The sequence below is a fragment of the Hyla sarda genome, chromosome 7 (genome assembly GCF_029499605.1).
Source record: "Hyla sarda isolate aHylSar1 chromosome 7, aHylSar1.hap1, whole genome shotgun sequence".
In the NCBI taxonomy this organism is placed as follows: Eukaryota; Metazoa; Chordata; class Amphibia; order Anura; family Hylidae; genus Hyla; species Hyla sarda.
The window spans coordinates 75,327,201-75,341,675 of NC_079195.1; the positions used below are offsets into that span (position 1 = coordinate 75,327,201).

A 14,475-nucleotide genomic window follows, 5' to 3' on the forward strand; every position below is an offset into this window, starting at 1 on the left:
ACGCAAAGGATGCAGCACTCAAAAAAATATAAAGGGGTTTATTTTCTCATCATCAGTGAAGAAACGTTTCTGCTCCTATGGAGCCATTTTCAAGCTTGAAAATGGCTCCATAGGAGCAGAAACGTTGCTTCACTGAAGATGAGAAAACAAACCACTTTATATTTTTTGGAGTGCTGCATCCTTGGCGTTTTATATATATATATATATATATATATATATATGTATATATATATATATATATATGTATATATATATATATATATATATGTATATATATATATATATATATATATATATATATAAAATAGTAATAATAAAAAGTGATCAAATAGTCCTATCAAAATAAAAATAGTACCAATAAAAACTACAAATCACTGTGCAAAAAAACTGAGCCCTGTATATTAAAAAGAATTGTGTTTTAGGGGTCAGATGAGGTCAATTTTAAGCACATAAAAAGTTATTGTTTTTAAAAAGTAGTCGAATAAAAAAAAAACTATAAAAGTTAGGTATCTTTTTAATTGTATGGACCTACAGAATAAAGATAATGTGTCATTTCTACTGCTGGAAGCCCCCAAAAGGTGCAAAATATATATATATTTTTATAAAATTTTGCCCCACAAATTATAACAATTTTTTTTTGTTTATTGTAGATTTGGTGGTAAAATAGTGATGTAATTACAAAGTACTATTGGTGCTACAAAAAACAAGCCTCATATGGGTCTGTGGGTGGAAAATTGAAAGCGTTATGGTAAGGAGGAAAAAGCTAAAGTAAAAAAAAATGAAAAAATCCCTGTGTCCTCAAGAGGATATATACACACTCATATATACATATAGAAACATATACTCACACACCCACACCCACATATTTAAACATATACTCGAACACACGCACACACACACACACACACATATACTTATACACTGAATTTGATAGGCTGCTGGTCTTCCTCTAAGCACAACATTCTAAACTCTTACGACATCACATGACATCACATAAAAGCTTTGTAAGGCTTCCAACTGGCATTCAGCTCTTCAAAACTGGAGTTGGATTTGGTAAGTTAAGTACATTTGTCTTCATCTCCTGTTCTGTCCTTATTATTTCCCATCTTCTACCTCCTGTATATTCTTCACCCTCCTTATTATTTCCCATCTTCCACCTCCTGTATATTCTTCACCCTCCTTATTATTTCCCATCTTCTACCTCCTGTATATTCTTCACCCTCCTTACTATTTCCCATCCTCTTCCTCCTGTATATTCTTCACCCTCCTTATTATTTCCCATCTTCCACCTCCTGTATATTCTTCACCCTCCTTATTATTTCCCATCTTCTACCTCCTGTATATGCTTCACCCTCCTTATTATTTCCCATCTTCCACCTCCTGTATATTCTTCACCCTCCTTATTATTTCCCATCTTCCACCTCCTGTATATGCTTCACCTTCCTATTATTTCCCATCTTCCACCTCCTGTATATTCTTCACCCTCCTTATTATTTCCCATCTTCCACCTCTTGTATATGCTTCGCCCTCCTTATTATTTCCCATCTTCCACCTCCTGTATATTCTTCACCCTCCTTATTATTTCCCATCTTCCACCTCCTGTATATTCTTCACCCTCCTTATTATTTGCCATCTTCCACCTCCTGTATATTCTTCACCCTCCTTATTATTTCCCATCTTCCACCTCCTGTATATTCTTCACCCTCATTATTTCCCATCTTCCACCTCCTGTATATTCTTCACCCTCCTTATTATTTCCCATCTTCCACCTCCTGTATATGCTTCACCCTCCTTATTATTTCCCATCTTCCACCTCCTGTATATGCTTCACCCTCCTTATTATTTCCCATCTTCCACCTCCTGTATATGCTTCACCCTCCTTATTATTTCCCATCTTCCACCTCCTGTATATTCTTCACCCTCCTTATTATTTCCCATCTTCCACCTCCTGTATATTCTTCATCCTCCTTATTATTTCCCATCTTCCACCTCCTGTATATTCTTCACCCTCATTATTTCCCATCTTCCACCACCTGTATATGCTTCACCCTCCTTATTATTTCCCATCTTCTACCTCCTGTATATTCTTCACCCTCCTTATTATTTCCCATCTTCCACCTCCTGTATATGCTTCACTCTCCTTATTATTTCCCATCTTCCACCTCCTGTATATTCTTCACCCTCATTATTATTTCCCATCTTCCACCTCCTGTATATGCTTCACCCTCATTATTTCCCATCTTCCACCTCCTGTGTATTCTTCACCCTCCTTATTATTTCCCATCTTCCACCTCCTGTATATGCTTCACCCTCCTTATTATTTCCCATCTTCCACCTCCTGTATATGCTTCACCCTCCTTATTATTTCCCATCTTCCACCTCCTGTATATGCTTCACCCTCCTTATGACAAGCTCTCTGTATTCTGATATCCCCCATATCTGAGCCCGCCATCTTAATATGAGTTTTTGATAAAATAGAAGAGTACATATGGCCCATTGTAAAAACGGTTTTCTATTCTTCAGTTCTACAGATTTTTCTGAAAAAAGAAAAAAAATGAATTCTCAAGTTTCCGAGGAGGTAACTCAGAATTAAAGTTATGAATTACTGTATATATGCTGAATGGGGGTAAAGTAGTATAAATGCATTATAAAAACGCTATACTGTACAGTGACATAGAAACCACACTAGAGAAAACATTTCTTCCTACTTTTTTAGTGTCCTATATTCTGGGAATATTTATATACTGGGGATACTGATGTAAGGCTTCACTCACACTTGTAGTATCTGTTTGTACATTAGAATAGGAACCGCTCTGTGTTATATTTGTGCAGATTTATGAATGGGGAGAAGGTATTAGATTATATTTTATATCCAGGTAACCATAGTGATCACTCAGTTATAGAATTGTTCACAGCACAGCTTTATCACAACATGTGCAAAGGAAAATTCAACCAGTTGCCCATAGCAACCAATCAGATTTCTTCTTTCATTTTTCATTTTTTTTTTCAAAAGAAAGAAGCAATCTGGTCAACTTTTCCTCTGCACGGGTTTTGATAAATCTCCCCCTATATGTTTAATCCTCAATACTTTATATAATAATATATTAGTAGATCACTTTGTAATCCATTATAATCCACAAGTAGATTTGTATAATAATCTTATTCTGATGGCCACAGGACAGGACAGGATACTGAAATCAATCACAATGTAAAACACTAGACTGTAGAATAACAAAGAAGCCACAATAAAGACATTTCTTGTTATTTTTTTTAGCTTCAAGCCTGCATAAACAAAATGAGGGAAATAATGGAGTATGCGGAGGTAAGGCCTTATTCACACTTACAATATATACTTGTGTCCATTTCCATATAGTCGTCATAGATTTCTGCCTTGCCTTTGGATCAGAGTTTATAGGATTGTCTGTAGACTGTGATCGCCAGAGAAAAGCAAGATGGCTCCCCCCCCCCCATCCCAACAGTCCCAACTGTCTCTGTCCATTGGTTCGGTCTCTACCTCCAATAGTGGACCAATCCAATGCACAGTTTTTACCTACAATAGTGGAACGATACAATGCACAGTTTTTACAAATTTCAGTTTTGCCTTTTAAGAGTCATACACAGACACATATTAGGGCTTGTTTTTTTGGAAAACCTATTTTTTTTTTGCCACTTTTCATTTTACCATAAAAGGTATTTTTGTTTATGCCCAGTCCACTTTTTGGTAAAACTGACAAGTCATCTTTATTATTTGGGTCAATATAAATAAAACGATTCCCATGGTTACACGCTTGTCTTGTATTCTACTCCTTTTATATTGTACTCCTTTAAAAAAAAAAAAAAAAATGAGTAGGCTTAACCCCTTAAGGACCAGGCCATTTTACACCTTAGGACCAGAGCGTTTTTTGAACATCTGACCACTGTCACTTTAAACATTAATAACTCTGGGATGCTTTTACCTATCATTCTGATTCCGAGATTGTTTTTTCGTGACATATTCTACTTTATGTTATTGGGGAAATTTTGTCGATACTTGCATCGTTTCTTAGTGAAAAATTCCTAAATTTTATGAAAAAAATTTAAATTTTGCATTTTTCTAACTTTGAAGCTCTCTGCTTGTAAGGAAAATGGATATTCCAAATAATTTTTTTTAATTCACATATACAATATGTCTACTTTATGTTTGCATCATAAAATTGATGTGTTTTTACTTTTGGAAGACACCAGAGGGCTTCAAAGTTCAGCAGCAATTTTCCAATTTTTCACAAAATTTCCAAAATCAAAATTTTTCAGGGACCAGTTCAGGTTTGAAGTGGATTTGAAGGGTCTTCATTTTAGAAATACCCCACAAATGACCCATTATAAAAACTGCAGCCCCCAAAGTATTCAAAATGACAATCAGTAAGTGTTTTAACTCTTTAGGTGTTTCACAGGAATAGCAGCAAAGTGAAGGAGAAAATTCACAATCTTCATTTTTTACACTCGCATGTTCTTGTAGACCCAATTTTTGAATTTTTACAAGGGGTAAAAGGAGAACATTTATACTTATATTTGTAGCCCAATGTGTCTCGAGTAAGCACATACCTCATATGTCCATGAAAAGTGTTCGGCGGGCGCAGTAGAGGGCTCAGAAGCGAAGGAGCGACAAGGGGATTTTGGAGAGTACGTTTTTCTGAAATGGTTTTTTGGGGGCATGTTGCTTTTAGGAAGCCCCTATGGTGCCAGAACAGGGAAAAAAAACACATGGCATACCATTTTGGAAACTAGACCCCTTGAGGAACGTAACAAGGAATAAAGTGAGCCTTAATACCCGACAGGTGTTTTACGACTTTTGCATATGTAAAAAAAAATGTAAAAAAATTTCACTAAAATGTGTGTTTCCCCCCAAATTTCACATTTATGCAAGGGTTAATAGCAGAAAATACCCCCCAAAATTTGTAACCCCATCTCTTCTGAGTATGGAGGTACCCCATAAGTTGACCTGAAGTGCACTATGGGCGAACTACAATGCTCAGAAGAGAAGGAGTCATATTTGGCTTTTTGAGAGCAAATGTTGCTCGGGGGCATGTCGCATTTAGGAAGCCCCTATGGTGCCAGGACAGCAAAAAATACCCACATGCCATACCATTTTGGAAACTAGACCCCTTGAGGAACGTAACAAGGAATAAAGTGAGCCTTAATACCCGACAGGTGTTTCACGAATTTTGCATATGTAAAAAAAATTTACAAAAATTTCACTAAAATGTGTGTTTCCCCCCAAATTTCACATTTATGCAAGGGTTGATAGCAGAAAATACCCCCCAAAATTTGTAACCCCATCTCTTCTGAGTATGGAAGTACCCCATAAGTTGACCTGAAGTGCACTATGGGCGAACTACAATGCTCAGAAGAGAAGGAGTCATATTTGGCTTTTTGAGAGCAAATTTTGCTCGGGGGGAATGTCACATTTAGGAAGCCCCTATGGTGCCAGGACAGCAAAATAACCCCCACACGGCATACCATTTTGGAAACTAGACCCCTTGAGGAACGTAACAAGGGGTACAGTGAGCATTTACCCCCCACTGGTGTCTGTCAGATCTTTGGAACAGTGGGCTGTACAAAATTTTTAATTTGCAGCGCCCACTGTTCCAAAGATCTGTCAGACACCAGTGGGGGGGGGGGTAAATTCTCACTGCACCCCTCATTACATTCCGTGAGGGGTGTAGTTTCCGAAATGGGGTCACATGTGGGTTTTTTTTTTTTTTGCGTTTGTCAAAACCGCTGTAACAATCAGCCACCCCTGTGCAAATCACCTCAAATGTACATGGCGCACTCTCCCTTCTGGGCCTTGTTGTGCGCCCCCAGAGCACTTTGGGGTATCTCCGTAGTCGGGAGAAATTGCATTACAAATTTTGGGGGGCTTTTTTCCCTTTTACCTTTTACCTCTTGTCAAAATGAAAAGTATGGGGCAACACCAGCATGTTAGTGTAAAAAATTTATTTTTTTACACTAACATGCTGGTGTAGACCCCAACTTCACCTTTTCATAAGGGGTGAAAGGAGAAAAAGCCCCCCAAAATTTGTTAGGCTATTTCTCCCGAGTACGGCGATACCCCATATGTGACCCTAAACTGTTGCCTTGAAATACGACAGGGCTCCAAAGTGAGAGCGCCATGTGCATTTGAGGCCTGAATTAGGGATTTGCATAGGGGTATTCTACGCCAGTGATTCCCAAACAGGGTGCCTCCAGCAGTTGCAAAACTCCCAGCATGCCTGGACAGTCAACGGCTGTCCGGCAATACTGGGAGTTGTTGCTTTGCAACAGCTGGAGGCTCCATTTTGAAAACAGTGGCGTACCAGACGTTTTTCATTTTTATTGGGGAGGGGGGCTGTGTAGGGGTATGTGTATATGTAGTGTTTTTTACTTTATTTTATTTTGTGTTAGTGTAGTGTAGTGTTTTTAGGGTACAGTCACACGGGCGGGGGGGTTACAGCAAGTTTCCCGCTGCGAGTTTGAGCTGCCGCGCAAAATTTGCTGCATTGCAAACTTGCAGCCTGATACTCACTGTAAGCCCCCTGCCCATGTGAATGTATCCTGTACATTCACAGGGGGGGGGGGAAGGGCTGTCTGGGCATACTGGGAGTTGTAGTATACAGGGTCCCAATACAGCAATGCATGTCGCTTTACGGCGACGTGCATTGCTGTAAAGGGCCCGACCGCGGCTGAAGATCTACTCACCTGTCCCTGCCGCCGTCGTCTTCATCGCAGGGATCCGGGTCTTCAGGGACGAGGTAAGTACCGGGGCCGGTCCCCAGCACTCCCCCGTCCCCCGCCGCGTCCTCCGGTCTTCCTCCCGTCCTCTCCGGACATTCAGGGGCCGGGCAGGACGGGAGGAAGTAACCGCCCCCCCCCCCCCTGCGATTGGTCGGTTAACTAACCGACGGATCGCAGGGGATCGGAGGAGGTGACAGCCGGGATCATGCAAAATTACCGGGCGGTCGGGTCCCAGAGACCCGATCAGCCTGGTATCGCCGCAGATCGCAAGGGCGATTTCCCTTGCGATTTGCAGCGATCGCCGACATGGGGGGCCTACATGGCCCCCCTCGGCGTTTGCCCTGGATGCCTGCTGAAGGATTTCAGCAGGCATCCAGTTCCGATCTCTGCCCGGCGAGCGGCAGGGCCGGAAAAGGCCATGACGTCGTGGGACGTCATTGGTCCTTAAGGCCCAGGGTGCCATGACGTCCCAGGACGTCATTGGTCCTTAAGAGGTTAAAATTACCATATTCTGACCTCTATAACTTTCTTCTATGGCGTCCATTGATGATCTGCTGGCCCGGGTGCAGGAGGAGGCGCTGCGCCGGGGTTATGGATGGCTGTCGGAGCAGCTACAGGGCATGGTGGGTGCTCCGACAGCTGGACTTGCGGTGGGGGTGTCGGCGGAGGGGCCGGAGTTGTGGGTGAGTGGACGCCGGTCCCGGCCGCCGACCCGCCTGAGCCCCAGCCTGGTGCCTCATTCCAAATGCCGCCAGTGTAGCCCTGGTGCCCGCCCTTCGACCTCTGCTTCTGGCGGTGCCGGCAGTGAGCGGTTGGGCACAATGAGAGGACTGGTCGTGGTGCCGCCCGCTCCCAGGCTGCTGACGGAGTGAGGAGGCGGGCCCGGCGGAGCTTGACTGCAGCTGCCCCCGTCTCCCGGTGGGGAGGATGGCAGGACTCGGGCCTGGTCTAATGACATCACGGCGGCTGCTGGACGTCGCAGCCGGCTAATGGAGGAACGTTCTCAGCAGTGCGAGGGGGGGTTCCCTTAGCCCCATCTCCAGCTTTCTGGGCAATGATTTAGATGTGGCGGGGGTGGTGCTGCCCCTGGCTTCTGCTGCTACTGTTGAGGATGTCGTTAGGGTTCCGGGCACCGCAGGGAGGCCCCTGCTCCGGCTGCTGTGAGAGGGGGCATCTGGCCCCGGCGAGCAGGTGCTGATCGGGAGAGGGTGGTCGGCCCTGCTTCTAGTTCTGCTGCTGCTGCTGCTACTTCTTCTGCGGGCGGGGGTGCCCCTGGTCCAGTTCTTGCTGGAGTGACGGCCGCTGGCGGAGCCATGCCAGAAGGGTCTGGTGAGTCCACTCCTACTTTTTGGTCCTTGGGGGGGGGAGGAATTTACCTAGTCTGGCGGGTTTGCAATTGTTATGGCAGGGGATGCAGGCCCTTCTGCAGGGTGGGGGGTTGGTGGGTCCCCGGTGTCAGTATGGGGTGCGCAGGCTGTAGGAGTTCCTCTGGGTTCAGCGTGCCTTGTGGTCAGGCGGTGGCGGGGACTGTGGCGGTCCCTGGCACTGCGGAAGGTTTGGTAGTCATGGTCAGGTTGGTGGACGCCGTGAAAGGGGAAATATATATGTGCTTTGAAAGGCCACTGGAGGCTCATTTGAAGGCAGGGGTCCATGATAGATTTGGAATGGGGAATATGTAGAGATTTTTTCTTTTTTGCCCCTTGAGAAGTTTAATTTGGATCAGGTGAAGCCGGAGGATTCAAAGCGTAAGAGGAGGAGGAGGAATGGCGGCGGTACCGATTGATACTGCGGACATTTTCCAACTGGCTTCAGGCATTTCCGATACTGGCCAGTGGGATTGGGGAAAAGGCGCCGAAGCATTGTTCCAGTCTCTTTTGTTATCTCGACTCAGTATGGGAGGCGTATAGAGTGTACGGTGGGACGGCTGCGCTATGATGAGCAGTTTTGGCAGCGCATGGCGATCATGCTGTTGCTGCAGTGGGATCACAAAGACATCAGTCTTTGGATGAAGCTTATGGCGGCGCCGCGGGGTGGGCAGCAGTCCTTTCGGGAGGGCGTCGGGGGTTCCGGCGCGGGATCTGGGCGATCAGCAGAGGGAGCTAAAGGACTGTGTTGGAAGTTTAACGAGGGGTCCTGTAAGTTTGGAACGGAGTGCTGTTTCAAACACGAGTGTTCCGGGTGCGGGGGAGCTCATGGGCTTACCCAGTGTTTCAAAAAGGGTTGGGGAAAGGGCGAGGATTCTGAGCAAAATGGAGGTGACCCTGGTCATGGTGGAAAATATGGCGCCTTTCCTCTCCAGGTACCCAAATACGGAGGTGGTGGCGCTCTTGGAGGAAGGGTTTTCCATGGGGTTTTAGGATTCCGAGTGTTACGGCGGGGCCGGTTGAAGGGGGGGTTCGCAACTTTCTTTCAGCACAGGCTCAGCCTGGGCTGGTGCTGGAAAAGCTGGGTAAGGAGGTAGCGTTGGGGTGAATCGCAGGTCCGTTTGACTCTCCTCCTTTGCCTGGGTTGCGGGTTTCCCCTTTGGGCCTTGTGCCAAAGAAAGAGCCGAACAAGTTTTGCCTGATTCATCACCTGTCCTACCAAGAAGGGGGTCGGTGAATGATGGAATTGACCCAGAGCTTTATTCTGTGTCTTACACTTCCTTTGATCAGGCGCTGGTTTGGGTGCGGCGGTATGGCCAGGGAGTGCTGTTAGCGAAAACGGACATTGAGGCCGCGTTTTGGTTGCTGCTAGTTTATCCGGACAGTTTTCCTCTGTTGGGTTGTTATTGTGAGGGTTGGTTTTTTGTTGACCTTTGTTTGCCCATGGGGTGTTCCATTTCTTGCGCATATTTTGAACACTTCAGCACGTTTTTGGAATGGGTGGTGCGCTAGGAGGCGCAGGTTCATTCTGTGCTCCACTATCTGGACGATTTTTTGTTTTCAGGTCCAGTGGGGTCGAGGGTGTGCGCGATTTTGTTGCAAGTTATGGAACGCATAGCTCGGTGGTTCGGGGTCCCCTTGGCTCCGGAAAAAACAGAGGGGCTGGCAACGACGGTTAGTTTTTTGGAGATTGTTATCAACACGGTAGCCATGAAGTGTTGGCTGCCTGACGATAAGCTCAAGGCTTTGAAAGGTGAGGTTGACCAGGCATGCAAAGTGCACAAGCTGAGGCTACGGGAGGTCCAGTCTTTGTTTGGCCATCTTAACTTTGCTTGTCACATCATGCCTATGGGGAGGGTGTTCTGCCGGCGTCTGCCGGCTGCTACTGGAGGCGTGCGCAGGCCACACCAGTTTGTGGGCTTATCGGCAGAGTCGCGGAATGATTTGGGGGTTTGTAAGGACTTCTTGGGCAGGTTCAACGGGAGTTTGGTGGTGTTTGAGCATCCGATCTCCAGTGGAGACTTGGAGCTGTACACCGATGCGGCTGGGAGCTGTGGGTTTGGGGCATACTTCCGGGGGCAGTGGTGTGCGGGGGCATGGCCTGAGAAGTGGAATGCAGCTGGTTGATTAGGAACTTGGCACTCCTGGAACTTTTCCCCATAGTGGTTGCTGTTGAGGTATGGGGATCTGAGTTTAGGAACCGGCGGGTGTGCTTTTAATGTGATAATTTGGGGGGGCTGCAGGCCATTAATGCACAGACAGCTAGCTCCCCTCTGGTGGTCATGTGGTTGGAGTTGAATGCTCATTTTGTGGCGCAGCATGTGCCAGGGGTTCAGAACTCTTTCGCTTATGCTATTTCTCATTTCCAGTGGGACAGGCTTCGAGAGTTGGCCCCAGAGGTGGAGGACCGAGGGCTCCCTTGTCCAGAGTGGATGTGGGAGCTGGTGTGACCTTGGCGATGAGTTTGGTACAGCGGTCTGTGAGTGGGGCTACTTGGGCGGCGTATAGTCGTTGGTGGGAGGATTGGGAGGCTATGCTGCGTCAGTTGTCAGGTGTTAGGGAGGAACGGGATTGGGATGCGGCAGTGTTATATTATGTGGGGCGTGCATTTGGTGAGTGCGTCACGCCCTTGGGCAGTGTTCCGGGACTCGAGGCCAGTGTCTTTTTCCCTGCTGGTCAAGGGAGGAGTAGACAGGGGGTTAAAAGGCTGAGGGGTGGAAGAGGAGGGGACAGTCTGCAGGACAGAGCCACAGAAGAACGTTACCACCCGTCCGCCCTGTATTGTTTTGTATAATTTGTCACGGCAGCGGGAGTGGGGGGGGGGAAGACTTGGAGGCACATTTGGAGGCTTATTATGGATGAAGTGATTGGTTGGCTGGGTGGCGGCACCCAGCTTAGTGATTTCCTTGCGGGCATGGGGCCCCAAGGAGGGGTACGGACTCTGAAATTGGTGCCCAGGGGTCCGGCGACCTATGGCCAGGGGTAAAGAAGGAGGTCCCTTTCAGGTGGGTTGACGATGGAGAGAGTGGGCGAGGTTCCTCAAGGTCTTTCCCCTAGTTCTGGGTTAAGGATAGGTTATACCTGTTATGCTGTTATGTTATGTATGATGTTCATATGGTTATTTATGGTTATAATTTGTTAATGTTTAATAACAGTTGGTCTGCTGTGGTCGTTTTACACCAACAGTGTCTCAGAGTGTTATGGGGGGGGGGTGAAGGGTAATAAGGGTGTTGTAAGGGTTAGCAGCATCCAGACAATCCCTGAGTTATGTGTATACAGTTTTGAGGGCTAATTTTTTGCACCATCATCTGTAGTTTTTATCACTGTATATATGTATGGCTGATAATTTCTTATTTCATTTTTTTCTGGGGTGTGATATGACCAAAAATCAGCAATTTTAGACTTTTTGGATATTGTTACATTCATGCTTTTCACCATAAGGTGTTATTAACATTATAGTTAATAGTTCTGACTTTTCCACACGCTAGCGATACCAAAAGTGTTTTTTATTTATTTTTTTTAAAAATGTTAACATTTTTTTATTAGTAAAATGGGAAAAGGGGGGCTGATTCGAATTATTATTGAGGGAGGGGCTTTATTATATTTTTTTAAAGTTTTTTTAACTAATTGTTTCATATTTTCTAAGTCACCACAGTGGACTGTTAAAGCGATCTTTCTATTGCTATTACTGATCAGTGTTATGCAGTGGCATAACACTGATCAGTAATATCGGCAATGTTTATGGACACCCCGTGTACTGGTAAACTATACAGGAGGATCCCCGAAGAGCTGCACTGAGAAGGGTAAGTGACCTTCGGCCACCACCTTCACTTATCGGTCCACCCGCAGCATGATTACAGAGGGTCACATGAGTGAAGATGGCCACCGGAGGTCTCTTACCCTCCTCTGTGCTGCTCTCCAAAGCCCCGCAATTGCATTTGATGCCATGATGAGCACTGATCATGGCATCCAAAGGGAAGTTAACTTGCTCAGTGATGTCCTTCAATCGTGGTGAGGTCCCGTCTGCTACCCGCCATCTATGAAATGAGCGCAACATGTGCATGACGTAAATTGTGCGCTAAGTACACTTACTTCCTGTGTCCTCTAGGGGTTAAAAACCATTCATTTAAAAAGTAAAGTATAATGGAGGCCTTTAAATTATAGACAATGTACAATCTGAAATCTTTCCATTACTTTATATACTTCTCTGCTTAAACCTTTTTCTTTTCTTTACTATTACAGACTCTAGAGAAAATGATGGCTTGTAAGTACTGATATTCTATGATACATTTGTCTCATTTTGTGACTATAATACTGTGATATATCTGTATTGGAGGCTTATGGTTTTCTGCATATTTGGCAAACAAAAAATGTGCTGAGTAAAATAGATGACAGATGCCATAATGGGAACCAACAGACCCCATTATTTGTCCATGAGCTTACACAGCTCAAGGCCTGCCCCCCTCCCCCCCCCCCTCCCGTGCCCAACAACAAGTCTGCCCCTAATGCCTGCCCTCTATCTCACCCATTGTCTATGAAACAAATATCTTAATAACAAAGGCAGGGGCGGACTGACACCACTCAGGACCCCCGGACCAAATAAAGCAAGGGCCCCCAGCAAGACTCCACCCCTGGCCCCACCTCTGCCCCGCCCCTATTCCCGCCCAGTATGTATATGAATATTTGCCATAGAATAGGGGGTGCAGTGTGCTTGAGGCTATGGTGTACTTTGAGGGATAGCAATGCCAATCACCTTAACTACACCAAGCGCTTAAAAACACTAAACTATGCTCCTTTTTATGCCAACTTGGGATCTCTGTCTGTGATAGCCAGTCCAACTTGGCTCCAGCCTTCACTCACCTTAAAGGGGTACTCTTAAGGGGTTGATTTTTTTTAAATCAAAAGTTAAAGTTAAACAGATTTGTAAATTACTTCTATTAAAAAATCTTAATCCTTCCAGTACTTATTAGCGGCTGCATACTACAGAGAAAATTATTTTCTTTTTGGATTTCTTTTCTGTCACGACCAAAGTGCTCTCTGCTGACACCTCTGTCCATTTTAGGAAATGTCCAGAGCAGCATATGTTTGCTATGGGGATTTTCTCCTGCTTTGGACAGTTCCTGACATAGACAGGGGTGTCAGTAGAGAGCACCATGGTCGTGACAGAAGAGAAATCCAAAAAGAAAAGAATTTCCTCTGTAGTATACGGCCACTAATAAGTACTGGAAGGATTAAGGTTTTTAATAGAAGTAATTTACAAATCTATTTAACTTTCTAGCATCAGATGATTTAAAAAAAGAAAAGAAAAGTTTTTCACAGAAGTACATGCCTTTCACTTTTCACTACATTATGGCACAGTCAGATATATAACTCATGTCTGACTGTGCCATCATACAGTAAGCGGTGAAAGGCAGGTAAAAAATAGCAACTGGTCCATTTACAAGCCACACACTTTACCTCCTGCTTTTTTGCCCCCTGCTTGGGGGAGGCTGAGGCCTCTTAGATTTATTAAAGAAATAGCACAGCAGCACAGAGTATTTCTGGAGGGAACTGTAGTGAGGCAGACTGTCTTCTTCACTACAGTTCCTGCCAGAAATACTCTGTGCTGCAGGGAAGCCTACTCCATTTTCTCCCTGCCTTTCACCGCCCCCTACATGACGGCACAATCAGAGATATAAGTTATATTTCACATATAACTTATTAGTCCGTATAACAAAATGAAAAGATAACACCAGCACTGAATAGATACAACAGGTGGATCTCGGCTAAAACCACAAAAAAAGGAGCTGTATACAATATATATAAATATGTATCTGCGCTCTAATAATAAAAACTACAAAATAGTGATAGAAGCTCACTTACTAAAATCCTGATGGGGAGTGTACTCGGAATCTCTGCCCAGAGGAAGTTCTTGTCTCCACTTAAAGATCCCTCAAAGCTGTAAGTCCGTGTCCTTGATAGTATGGAGCTTGTCCCGTTGTACTTGCTTTTTTGTGCTTGGAGTAGTTTTCAGAAGTGGTTCAAGTCAGCCTACTAGCCGGGAGATCTGCCCCGGCCGTTGGCGTCTCACCGGCTTGCTGTACTGTTGGTAGATTACGGAGTGCTGTGACCTAGCGTTGCGAGTGACGTCACTACTACAGTGAGAGCGCGAGGCCAAAATGCATCTATTGCATTTCGGAAAGTAACGCTTTCCTTCATCAGAAATACATACAACTATACAATTCATAAGCCACCCACCTGGCCAGGCTACCCTGTTTTGGGTCCATGCAGCTGTCGACTGAGAAGGCCGGCAGAGAGATTAGGACACTTCTTCAGGAAGGCTCTGTACACCGAGGACAAGAAGGGCTCTCAACACTGAGGA

General features: G+C 45.2%; 1 long non-coding RNA gene across 2 annotated transcripts in view; it reads left to right on the forward strand.

The window, feature by feature from the left end:
• The first annotated feature begins 2,521 nt into the window (after positions 1 to 2,521).
• LOC130281774 (uncharacterized) overlaps positions 2,522 to 14,475 on the forward strand; it is a 28,091-nt gene continuing 16,137 nt past the window's right edge. Inside the window, exons 1-3 of one of the 2 annotated variants that reach the window (XR_008846103.1) lie at positions 2,522 to 2,578; positions 3,275 to 3,322; positions 12,357 to 12,378. This is a non-coding gene — a long non-coding RNA (uncharacterized LOC130281774). The remainder of the gene's footprint in view (positions 2,579 to 3,274; positions 3,323 to 12,356; positions 12,379 to 14,475) is intronic. The other variant, XR_008846104.1, reaches the window with a different exon arrangement.